Source organism: Schistocerca nitens, chromosome 6, assembly GCF_023898315.1.
Source record: "Schistocerca nitens isolate TAMUIC-IGC-003100 chromosome 6, iqSchNite1.1, whole genome shotgun sequence".
NCBI lineage: Eukaryota > Metazoa > Arthropoda > Insecta > Orthoptera > Acrididae > Schistocerca > Schistocerca nitens.
The window spans coordinates 566742478-566756552 of record NC_064619.1 but is presented as its reverse complement, the minus strand read 5'-3'; positions in this window follow the sequence as shown (position 1 = coordinate 566756552).

Sequence of the window (14075 nt, the reverse complement as noted above, 5' to 3'; positions counted from 1 at the left end):
TCATGGCTACGGTTACCCTTGACGCTGCATCACAGACAGGAGCGCCTGCGATGGTGCACTCAACGACGAACCTGGATGTACATCGCGGTGAACGAACATTGGAAGCGTGTATTCGTCATCGCCATACTGGCGTATCAGCCAGCGTGATGGTATGGGGTGCCATGGGTTACACGTCTCGATCACCTCTTGTTCACATTGACGGCAACAGTGGACGTTACATTTCAGTTGTGTTACGACCCGTGGCTCTGCCCTTCATTCGACCCCTGCGAAACCCTACATTTCAGCAGGTTAATGCAAGACCGCATGTTGCAGGTCCCGTACGGGTCTTTCTGGATACAAATAATGTTCGACTGCTGCCCTGGCCAGCACATTCTCCAGATCTCTCACTAATTGAATACGTCTGGTCAACGGTGGCCGGGCAACTGACTCCTCGCAATACGCCAGTCACTACTCTTGATGAACTGTGGCATCGTGTTGAAGCTGCATGTGCAGCTGTACCTGTACACGCCATCCAAGCTCTGTTTGACTCAATGCCCAGGCGTATCAAGGCCGTTATTACGGCCAGAGGTGGTTGTTCTGGGTACTGATTTCTCAGGATCTATGCTCCCGAATTGTGTGAAAATGTAATCACATGTCAGTTCTAGTATAATATATTTGTCCGATGAATACCCGTTTATTATCTGCATTTCTTCTTGGTGTAGCAATTTTAATGGCCAGTAGTGTAATATAATGCTGCACCGAAGAGATCCGAAGAATGGAGCGGCAGCACCTCGGACACCTCGGACATGCGTGCGGTCTACATGGCCCCTGCAACGCGTCGGCATCGCGAGCTCTCCGTGTCGCAGTCACAACCGAATACCCGGCGGCGGTACCAGCCCCGGTAGAGACCGCCACTTCCGAGGGATGTATCCCACCGCCGGCTTCGCGATCCTCTCTTGGTCTCTTGGTGAGTGCTACGCACCTCATCGTCTCAGGACGCTCTCGAAGCCCACCATCCTGCTGTCCTCAGCTGTACCGTTGTTTCCTATATGAGCTTAGGTTAGGCTTTTCTGTGCCTGTGTTGGAACTAATCAGGACGACATTTCCGGAACGTGGGTTATTTCTCTGAAAGTGTAATTTCCTACAAGGCTCCTAGTAGCGCTACTACGTACTACAAACAGTCAGGCGGCTTTAGGTAGGATCTCTTTCAAGCCTCTGTTCCAGAACCTAGTGAAACGCCAAACTATGTGCCTTTTGTTCTTACGGTCGAAGCAGACATATTTTTGATGTCAATAAACTTGTTGAAACTTCATAAAGTTTTGATTCGTCATTCATACACGTCAATGTGTGCATCCTTAGAGGCACGAATAATGTCTAGTCGGAATTCCATTTCTCTCCCTGTAGGATTCAAGACCTCCACGGTGACGTGGCCAAATGCATGGTAAATGCATGCCTTCATGTCCTACAGGTCTCCAACGTTTGTTCAGTGCACTGAAACCCTACAGAAAGTGGTCTAGTTGTATGATGTCTGGGAATCGTGGCGGCCATCGAATTAGACCATCTCGTACAATGCAGCTGTCTGGAAACTTTTCTTCTAGAAATTGACAGACTTTTAGGGACCAGTGGGGTGTTGCCCCACCCTGCTGGAATATGACATCAGGCTGCAGTTTCTCCAATTGTGGCACAGCAACTCCTTGTAACACGTGCAGGTAAAGACTACTGTTGATTGCAGTCTTGATGAAAAAGAAAGGACCAATGATGAAATTGTGCGTCAGACCACACCAGAAATTGACCTTCGGGCAGTCTCTTTCCATTTCACGAGTAACATGAGGACGTTGTAAAGCCCATATACAAATCTTATGATGTTTCAGTTTGCTGGATGTATGAAACGTCACATCATCAGGGAAATAAATATTTTTGAAAAAGTCGTTATTTGTGCCAGTCTTGCCTAGCACATCCACTACAAACTGTTCGTACTGTGGTTTGTCTCTAGGCTTTTATGTCTGAAGCAGTTGCACGTTGTAGTGATATAGCCGTAATCTCTTATGCAAGACGGTGTGAACCCTTGATAGTCTCATTTTTACCTCACTGGCTGTCATACACATTCATTTTGGTGGACTCCTTGCAAACGCTTGTCGTACGTTATCCACGTTGGTGGTAGAAACTGGTGGGCGACCTACCCCCTTTTTATAGAGGACACTAGTTGTTTCCCCAAATGACATACGTCAAACCAGTATAATTGGTCGAGACGGTGGTTGCCTTCAATACCATGTTCGAAAGTTTCGTTGAACTTAGGTACCGTACATCGTCTTTATGAACCAGGCCACACCCTGAGCTTTCCTTTATGACGTCCACATTTTATCAGGTTTTTAAGTTCAATTTTGCGTCAAAACTCGTCACATGGAAGGTAAAAAGGCTTTATGCATTACCTTATCACATTTTGGAAACCAGTTGTTAACATCTAGTGTATTCGTAACGTTATTAAAGTCTTAAGATGTAAAGATAATTATGGACTGTGCACTCCTGCAAGACAAATATAGATCTACTCTTTCTTTGGACAAATTTGAATTCATAAAAAATTGCTATAGACAGGTATAAGTAATATTCTGCTGCGAAGACCGGAGCATACATAAGTGTGAACTAAGTTGTATCTCTTCGTAGAGATAAATAAATAAATATAATATATTTCTACGATGAGGCACAACCAGATTCTCACATATCTACACACAGCTCTTCGCAGCAGAAAAAAAAATAAATAAATAAATAAATAAATATATATATATATATATATATATATATATATATATATATATATATATATATATATATATATGATGAGAGTAAGTGCCACATATGTAGGAGTATGTTACCTACAACAACAAAAAATGGAGTACATACTGTTCATGTATTGCAAGTGATAACAAGGCTTCTTTTTAAGGTAACAACATACAGGAGCAAAAATATAAGAATAAATATCTCAGAAAGACAGCTTGGAGTGGATATTATTTTTTCAATAGGTAACTGTGGCAGTGCAATTGAAAGTAACAACATACAAGTGCCATCACATAAGAGCAAAATGTCTCAACAGTTTTAAAACATAAACGTGCAATCATTTACGATTAAAAGTCTCAGCTGATTTTTATACTGGGAAATATGTGGAGTAGCTGTAATATAATAATACATATAACAATGTTATGAAACGCAAGGGGGTGGTGCACAGTACACTACTGACCATTACAACTTTTACACCACGAAGATGACGTGCAACAAACGCGAAATTTAACCGACAGGAAGAAGATGCCGTGATATGCAAATGATTACCTTTTCAGAGCATTCACACAAGATTGGCGCCGGTGGCAACACCTAAACGTGCTGACAAGAGGAAAGTTTCCAACCAATTTCTCATACACAAACAGCAGTTGACCGGCGTTGCCTGTAGAAACGTTGTTGTGATGCCTCTTGTAAGGAGGAGAAATGCATACCATCACGTTTCCGACTTTGATAAAGGTCGGATTGTAGGCTATCCCGATTGCGGTTTATCGCATCGCGACATTGCTGCTCGCTTTGGTCGAGATCCAATGACTGTTAACAGAATATGGAATCGGTGGGTTCAGGAGGGTAATACGGAACGCCATTCTGGATCCCAACGGGCTCGTATCACTAGCAGTCGAAATGACAGGCATTTTATCCGCATGGCTGTAACGGATCGTGCAGCCACGTCTCGATCCCTGAGTCAATAGATGGGGACGTTTGCAAGACAACAACCATCTGCACGAACAGTTCTACGACGTTCGCAGCGGCATGGACTATCAGCTCGGAGACCATGGCTGCGGTTACCCTTGACGCTGCATCACAGACAGGAGCGCCTGCGATCGTGTAGTCAACGACGAACCTGGGTGCACGAATGGCAAAACGTCATTTTTTCGAATGAATCCAGGTTCTGTTTACAGCATCATGATGGCTGAACGCACATTGGAAGCGTGTATTCGTCATCGCCATACTGGCGTATCAGCCGGCGTGATGGTATGGGGTGCCATTGGTTACACGTCTCGGTCACCTCTTGTTCGCAATGACGGCACTTTAAACAGTGGACGTTACATTTCAGATGTGTTACGACCCGTGGCTCCACCCTTCATTCGATCCCTGCAAAACCCTATATTTCAGCAGGATAATGCACAACCGCATGTTGCATGTCCTGTAGGCCATCATATTCTCCAGGCCTCTCACCAATTGAAAACGTCTGGTCAATGGTGGCCGAGAAACTGGTTCGTCACAATACGCCAGTCACTACTCTTGATGAAGTGTGGTATCGTGTTGAAGCTGCATTGGCAGCTGTACCTGTACATGCCATCCAAGCTGTGTGTGACTCAATGCCCAGGCGTATCAAGGCCGTTATTACGGCCAGAGATGGTTGTTCTGGGTACTGATTTCTCTGGATCTATGCACCCAAATTGCGTGAAAATGTAAACACATATCATTTCTAGTGTAATATATTTGTCCAATGAATACCCGTTTATCATCTGCATTCTTCTTGGTGTAGCAATTATCAGGGCCAGTAGTGTATAACATGGTGAGATAACTCATCTACATTTATGTGAACAAAAATTTTTACAGTATGGCATAGCAAAGTCAGAAAGATACAATAATATGACAACAAGGATATGAATATATCTTTCAATTGAAAGCTACATTAAGTTAACTTCATTCTCAAATGAGGACCACGTAAGTAGGTATGCCAGGTATAAAGTATATGGTAACATAGAAGGTAAGGAAGTGGACACAGTATGACGTGTGTGCAATATAATACAGTATGATAACGTAAACCAATGCACATAAAACAACACATCACTTGTGAAGTTATTTGTGACAAAACCTATGATAAAGAAATGGAGATGACAGTACAATATGGAAGAAAACAGAATATACACTGCTTAAAGCATGTTGATCATAGAGGATCTTGTGAAATAAAATATATACTCATAAACTCCTCCCTCCTTTAAAAAAATAGTGTCATATGAGCGTAAAATTGGACTGTATGTATTTAATAAAGACGCTTGTGACATGGGGTCTTAGAAGGATAAAGATACTGTAAGAAAGTAAAATTAGACTGTGTTTTAGAGAATTGTGTAGTACAGATGTGAGAAGACAGAGATATATGTTATTAAATACTTATATAAAACCAGTACATAAGGAAAAAGTTATTTATTTTTATCTTACTTCCTAGTTGTTAACATAACAGTAAGACTAAAGTAACTGCGACCCAGTTCGATAGCACATAACATTTTTAAAAGAGAGATCATGTAAGCAACTCAAGTGAAATAATTGATCGACCACAAAGATATATGTTGTGGTAGGTGGTCGACAAAACAACCAGTAACGATTCAGGGTGAGAACAAATAAGTGGGATTTGCACCGTATTCTTTAAAGAACCAAAAGTATTACTTATGATATAAATATGATATCCCTAGTTAAGATGACACGCAACATAAATGTAAACATGGATGTGTTATAGTGAAGTGCATAATGTGCTACATTTTATCCGCTAATATGACAATTTGGCAGGATGTTCCAGCTCACAATGAACAAGCTTTGTAAAAAAATTTATGAAGGTATATTAATGTACAGGTTCCATCTCAGTTTCTTGTAATGTAAAAAATCGTTGTTCTCAAATATTACGTCATAAAGCATGATAAGAGATGTGTTCCATGTACATGCACTAGATTACAGGCGAGAAGATGACAGCGAAGTCTGTCAAAACCAGCCGTCGATGTTACAGAAGTATTTTATGCGATCTTGGCAATAGAAAGTTTTTTTATGGAGAGTAAGAATGAATTTGCCTCAGACTGCAATTAAAGCACCTACAATTTTATTTTACCATGATCTATTTCAAGGTCTCTAGCTTCATCTTTTCATATGCTTCTTCATATGAAAGAATTACAATCAGCAAATGCATAATACAATTGTGTTGGTTATTGGTTATGTGTTAGCAACTTCCTTGATCCCTTCTGTAGTGAGATTAATTTATGCCATCATGTTCATGTCAAAAATGTGTGTAAAGCAACAATTTCAAATAATCATAGGCAAGAAATATTCGACATCTGTACACTTGAAAATATCATTCCATCAATTTAGGTGTAGGTGCTTTTGTGCCTTTGTTTTATACGAGGCCTGTTCAGAAAGTAAGCTCCGATTGATTGCCAAATTGAAACCACAGTGAACATCAGAAATGTTTTACTTGTAACAATTAGCTACACCTTTCAGCTACTTCTCTACGTAGTCGCCGTTCTGACTTAGACTTTTGTCATAGCGTTGTACCAACTTTTCAATAGCCTCATCATAGAAGGCAGCCGCCAGTGCTTTCCGCCAATTCTCCACGCTGGCCTACACCTCGTTGTCTGTGTCAAAATGTTGTCTTCAAAGACAGCGGTTCATGTGACCAGAGATGAAACTCAGGGGGAGACAATTGCGGACTGTATTGTGGGTAATCTCACATTTCCATTTGAAAACGATGCAGGAGCATCTTCATTGCCCCTGCAGAATGCGGCTGAGAATTGTCTTGAAGAAGAAACAGCACGACAGTTATGTAATGTTAGCTGCATAGCTTCAGGCGAAATTTCTCACCAGGCCCTCGTACTTGGCGGCAGACACTATTTTCTAGGCATCTTTACGCACTCACTGCGAGCTCAGAAATGAGAAGAGCGACGTGATGCTAACTGGGGTTATACTAGAGACACTACCCAACACATCTGTGCAAAGCTTTATCGGATTTTCATAGTCGTTTCCATTTCGCGACCGATCGGAGCTTACTTTCTGAACGCCCCTCGTATGTATTATAGGTTTTGTGTGAAGTTGGCAGATGGATTTTACTGCTTGTTCTAAATACATTCATTCCTTTCTCTCATGTAGTTGGCCTGCGATTCAGTCCCCTTAAATGCACTAGAAATATTCGGTGACTTGTCCCATCTTTCCAGACTCCGACACGTTCTTTGAATCGAATGTCAAATGTTCAACCAGCTTGTTCAAAACGCCTCCCATCACAATTATTGCATTGTAATTGGTATATTCCTGCCTTTTGGCAGATATTTGTGTCTTTTGTTAGCTTTTCGATGTACTTCTGGACTGCATTAATCTGTTTGCAAAGCGCTGTTTAAGCCTTATGTTGAGGAAATATTGAGTATTTATGAGTTTGTGTTTGTATGCTATTGTTAATTACCTTGAGTCTTCTTTCTTGTTGTTATGTATGTTTTGTGTTGTTTGCCCTTTAGTGTTGTTTGTGGATAATGAATACCTACTAGCGAAAATAACGTAACCTCACGTGACATCTGGTAATGATATCTTCTTAATAAACACGAAACGTGTCTAGATGATTAAATTCATTTACAGTATTCAAAAGGCGCTTTAACTGCCACAAATTATGTGTCTGTTTCGAAAAATAGGCACTACAAAAAACCCGAAACGAATTTATATTTTATTACACAATTTTAACATTCCTCTGCTTAGTTGTGAGCTCCAGCCGAATTGTGGTTGACGTAACACATGTTCATGTTATCGGCTAAGTTTATGTATGAAAAGGTCCCAGTATAAAAATTCACGAAAAATTTATTAGCAGACTCTTACATCGTGTGTTAGGTATAGCTGAGATTCTCACGATAAAAACAAGAATCAGTTTCATGGAAATTACAAGTTACAACCTTCATATTGACAGTAAGTTCAATAAAGGATATATTAATTTTTTAAGTATTGGGGGTGGAACGAATGGCTGTAGCGTCGATTTGGCTATTGTTAGCGAAAGAAAGTTCCGGTTGACATGTCCTGTTTGATACACAGGTGGCCTCTAGGTATTGAGATGCTGGAAGTTTATGACGTTTTGAACATTCGTAGTTAAAGCACGGTCATCTGAAGATGCAACTTACGTAGGATATACATGGCTGTCGTGGGGAGTCACTGAAATGCAGTAGTATAATAGCAATCAACATGTTTTCAGAATGAAGAGTACAGCTTCAATTCTGCCAGAACCTCGTCTCCTCCCTTCCAAACTCCACAGAAGCTCTTCTGCGAACCTTGCAGAACTAGCACTCCCGGAATAAAGGATATTGCGGAGACATGGCTTAGCCACAGCCTAGGAGATGTTTCCAGAACGAAAGTTTCACTCTGCAGCGGAGTGTACGCTGATATGAAACTTCCGGGCAGATTGAAACTTCTGTGAAGTTTGGAAAGTAGGAGACGAGGTACTGGCAGAATTAAAGCTGTGAAGACGGGTCGTGAGTCGTGCTTGGGTAGCTCATTTGGTAGAGCACTTCCCCGCGAAAGGCAAAGGTCCCGAGTTCGAGTCTCGGTCCGGCACGCAGTTTTAAACTGCAACCAAGTTCCATATCAGCGTACACTCCGCTGCAGAGTGAAACTTTCGTTCTGGAAACATCTCCTAGGCTGTGGCTAAGCCATGTCTCCGCAATATCCTTTATTCCGGGAGTGCTAGTTCTGCAAGGTTCGCAGAAGAGCTTCTGTGGAGTTTGGAAGGGAGGAGACGAGGTTCTGGCAGAATTGAAGCTGTCATCACAATAAATGCTGTACAAAAGCGCTCTTGGCTGTTTGAAGTTGTACTTCTCTTTGTGAGAGAATGAGGAGTTCTGATCTCCCGGTATAAGAGCTTAAATTCTTAAGCAAAATAAAGTAAGAAATGGCTGGCGAGTCCCGTGGTGTACGGAGGACCCATCCATCATCTGAAGGCTGTAAATCCAACTAAATACCTAGGGATTACAATTACAAATAAGCTAAATTGGACCGATCACATAGATAATGCTGTGTGTAGGGCAAATCAAAGGCTGCGATTCATTGGTAGAAGGTACGACAGATCTACTAAAGAGACTGTTTACACGTCGTATATTCCCTGGCATGTTCACAAAATCGAACAAACTCACTCCTGAAAGATATGGCCTTTATTATGTATACAACGTCTAATGTTACAGAACATAAATCTATTAAAGTAATATGAAAGTCGGAGAATCTTTTCCAAACGCTAAGGTGTATAAAAAATATCTGAATACAGGAGCAAGCATATTTGTTTTTATCGACTTCGACTAAATTATGGTGAACTCATAGAACTTCTGACTTTCATTTTAGCACTTCATCTGCTGAATGCTGTTACCACAGACACGTCATAATCTGACATTTAATTATAACAAATTTTACCAAGCGTTTCGTGTTTGTGACAGCATATATTCATAGGACCTAAGTAAAAACTACGAAATACACTACTGGCCATTAAAATTGCTACACCAAGAAGAAATGCAGATGATAAACGGGTATTCATCGGACAAATATATTATACTAGAACTGACATGTGATTACATTTTCACGCAATTTGTGTGCATAGATCCTGAGAAGTCAGTACCCAGAACAACCACCTCTGACCGTAATAACGGCCTTGAAACGCCTGGGCATTGAGTCAAACAGAGCGTGGATGGCGTGTACAGGTACTGCTACCCATGCAGCTTCGACACGATACCACAATTCCTCAAGAGTAGTGACTGGCGTATTGTGACGAGCCAGTTGCTCGGCCACCATTAACCAGACGTTTTCAATTGGTGAGAGATCTGAAGAATATGCTGGCCAGGGTAGCAGTCGAAAGTTTCTCTATCCAGAAAGGCCCGTACAGGACGTGCAACATGCGGTCGTGCATTATCCTGCTGAAATGTAGAGTTTCGCAGGGATCGAATGAAGGGTAGAGCAACGGGTCGTAACACATCTGAAATGTAACGTCCACTGTTCAAAGTGATGACAGTGCGAACAAGAGTTGACCGAGACGTGTAACCATGGCACCCCATACCATCACGCCGAGTGATACGCCAGTATGGCGATGGCGAATACGCGCTTCGAGTGTGCGTTCACCGCGATGTCGCCAAACATGGATGCGACCATCATGATGCTGTAAACAGAGCCTGGATTCATCCGAAAAAATGACGTTTTGCCATTCGTGCACCCAGGTTCGTCGTTGAGTACACCATCGCAGGCGCTCCTGTCTGTGACGCAGCCTCAAGGGTAACCGCAGCCGTGTTCTCCGAGCTGATAGTCCATGCTGCTGCAAACGTCGTAGAACTGTTCGTGCAGATGGTTGTTGTCTTGCAAACGTCCCCATCTGTTGACTCAGGGATCGAGACGTGGGTGCACGATCCGTTACAGCCATGCGGGTAAGATGCCTGTCATCTCGACTGCTAGTGATACGAGGCCGTTGGGATCCAGCACGGCATTCCGCATTACCCTCCTGAACTCACCGATTCCATATTCTATTAACAGTCATTGGATCTCGACCAACGCGAGCAGCAATGTCGCGATAAGATAAACCGCAATCGCGATAGGCTACAATTCGACCTTTATCAAAGTCGGAAACGTGATGGTACGCATTTCTCCTCCTTACACGAGGCATGACAACAACGCGTCACCAGGCAACGCCGGTCAACTGCTGTTTGTGTATGAGAAATCGGTTGGATACTTTCCTCATGTCAGCACGTTGTAACTGTCGCCACCGGCGCCAACCTGGTGTGAATGCTCTGAAAAGCTAATCATTAGCATATCACAGAATCTTCTTCCTGTCGTTTAAATTTCGCGTCTGTAGCACGTCATCTTCGTGGTGTAGCAATTTTAATGGCCAGTAGTGTACAACATGGCGTTCCAAAATTCTTCAATTGTCGACTGCTTTCGTGTTTTGTGGTCGCATGAGAAGTTATGGAAGACGCGTCATTTTGACGTCACTTTGCAGCAAGCTTAGAATGCGAGCAACATCTTCCCTACTGACAACAAACGAGTCTTGCTCGTCCTTCATATGATTGTACGTTATAGGTCTGTCTCGCATGAGCTATATTTCCGGCTAGAGCAGGGAAACCTAATGTCTGGATGACCTTCGTGCTTTATTTATGTCCCTCCTGTTCGGTATGCGCGAGGTCTGATGTAATTACACGAGGGGGCGGACATTCAGGTACCTCAGGAGTGCAACATAAATCGTTCACTGCTCGTGATTTGTCTCCCACTGTCGTGTCGCACAAGCACTAAAATCCGCGAGAGGGCGGAGATGTTCCGATGCGGGGGTGGCGGTCTCTGCTCAATCCGGAACCCTTTAGCCCAAGTGCCTCTGCCCGATTTATGGAAAACAACGCAATTCCTCATCGCTGCCCTCGCGCCGAAGCCGGCGCCACACACTGCCCGCTCCCCCCCCCCCCCCTTCTCCCTCTCAGTCCAGCACTTCCTAAATGGCAAAAGGGGGCGGCGACGGGTTCGTGGAAGGGTCGTCGCTGCCAAGAGATTCGCGCCGGGGCCTAGCTGGGATCTCGCGCGCATCTAAACAGCAGAGTGGCTGGCTGCCTCGAGCGCGCCAAACGCTGCCGGTTGTTGTTTTTTTAGTCCCCTCCTCCCCCCTCTCGTCAGGAGTTGTAGGCGACGGCCGGACTATTTTTGTACTATCGGCCAGGAGCGGGGTGATTCATGACGTGCTTCGTTTCATTTATTAATCAGAGCCGACGGCGGCGCCTGCAGCTCTGACGCCGGACGCGCACCTCTTGGCGTCGCCGGGGCGGCGCCTCTTGACGTATGAACGTGTGGCGCCTGCGTGTGCGAGAGAGAGATCTCACGTGTGTGCGGGCGTGTGTGCGCGTACGTGTGAGGGCAGGGGTGCGCCGCTGTCGCGTCCGGGAGAATTACCGACAGCGGCAGTGGTGCGGCGTCGCTGGCAGTGATTATAGTAATACCTCAGGCGCCTAGCCTCGCCGCGGCGCGCCTGCCAGATAAGTCTTTGATTTAATGGCGCTGCCGCCTCTGACCGTCAGAATTACGCCAAGATTAGCCCCCCTCGGCGTGGCCCCTGCGCCCCCTTATCGGCCGTGTCACCCCACCCTGGGCCGGAGAGGAGGTGACCCTTACCTCACCGAGTCGCCGCGCCGCCGGGGTGCGACCTGCCTGCGGTGTTGCGGACGGAGGGAGAGAGAGAGAGAGAGAGAGAGAGACAGAGGGAGAGAGAGAGAGAGAGATCCGTCGGACGCGCGGGCCGCCGGCCGCCGCTCGCAATTGATATTTATTGGACAAAGGGCTTTGCCGATGTCGCCGTAAAAAATACCTCCTGCAGTACCGCCACCGCGCTGAGGCGCCCGTGTCGCTTGTTTGCCAGCGGCGTCGCGCAAACACGGCTGCGCGTTTGGCTCCGGCCGCCGTTATTACTGTAACTGTTTTTTTGGGGCGCGCTTGCGAGTGTCTGTGCGCGCGCGCGCAGGCACGCGTTGTGCTTTTCATCCGCGCTGTAAACCCGAGTGTCACGTCGCGAACTCCCGTGTGACCGCCGACGCGAGTTCGCTCCGACACAACTAACGCACCTGGCCCCTAAAGCAACGTGCATCATTAACTGCAGTCTGGGGGAGAATACGATATTCCCGTCTGAACCTCATTTGCTTCTTTAACGTTCACAGTCATTATTGCTGTATTATTGCTGCTCACCCGCGTTTCACAATCAAACCGTATTCTGCTACAGTAGTGTTGCGTTTCTACATCCACATCTACATCCATACTCCGCAAGCCACCTGACGGTGTGTGGCGGAGGGTACCTTGAGTACCTCTATCGATTCTCCCTTCTATTCCAGTCTCGTATTGTTCGTGGAAAGAAGGATTGTCGGTATGCCTCTGTGTGGGCTCTAATCTCTCTGATTTTATCCTCATGGTCTCTTCGCGAGGTATACGTAGGAGGGAGCAATATACTGCTTGACTCCTCGGTGAAGGTATGTTCTCGAAACTTCAACAAAAACCCGTACTGAGCTACTGAGGTTCTTTCCTGCAGAGTCTTCCACTAGAGTTTATCTATCATCTCCGTAACGCTTTCGCGATTACTAAATGATCCTTTAACGAAGCGCGCTGCTCCCCGTTGGATCTTCTGTATCCCTTCTATCAACCCTATTTGGTACGGATCCCACACTGCTGAGCAGTATTGAATCAGGGAGCGAACAAGCGCACTGCAACCTTCTTCCTTTGTTTTCGAATTGCATTTCCTTAGGATTCTTCCAATGAATCTTATGCGTAAGTTCGCAGTGTTTTTCCGTAGCTTCAATAAACACAAAAGATAAACAGAGACCTCAGTCATGAATAACATATCCTCCTTCACTATTTACGACAGTCTGTCAATGGCGGGGTGAGTTTTCGATTCTGCGACTGTAGAAATCACGTGGGTTTGAGGCAAAGAGTTCGGTGAGCCATGTTCGGACAGCAGTTTCGTCCGAAAAGGAAAGTCCTTAAGGTTAGTTCAAAGGAGAGCGTAAAACTTGAAAATCCGGGGGCACAAGATCAGTTGAATAAGGTGGGTGCGGAATGACTTCCCAACTCAACTCCTGTATTGGAATTTTTGTTAGTCTAGTGGAATTTGAGCAGTCTTTGTCGTGGAGCTGCATCGCTTCACGCAGTCTTCCTGGTCGTTGCTCTCCGACTGCGTCTCACACGCCTCTGTTGACACTAATTTTCATCAGTAATGGTTGTACATCTGGGAAGCAATTCGTAGCACATGACGCCGTCGCTGTTACCTTTTATGGATACGCCCAGGTCTTTGCACGGGGGAGTTGTTGTTTTGTTTTGGCTCAAACTTCCTTTCTTTTCCCTAAATTAGGATAAAGACACCATTTCTCGTCATCAGCAACGCTACATGATAGGAATGGTCGATGGTGTTCGCGAGCCAGTTGATAACGAGTAACCAGAGCTTCACATATGGCCACCTGCTGATTTTTATGATTTTGGCTTAGAGCGTGCGATAGACATTCACTCGATTTTTGATCTTATAATCATTTGGCGCCAGTTCTCCACCATCTACAGGGCACCAAATATCCAATATGCTGTTAAACGAGGTGATCAACCCAAGAAATAATTAATGTAGAGTAATGATATTTCGGGAATACAATTGTGTAGGTAACGTATTTGAGTGATTAACGTTGCAAGGTCACAGGTTCATGTAAGTGCGAGAAAAGCCATTGAAAATATGAAATTCTGGTACATTAATAAACGGTGTAACTGCCAGAATGTCGAATGCAAGCATGCAAACGTGCATGCATAGAGCCATACAAGTGCTGGATGTCAGT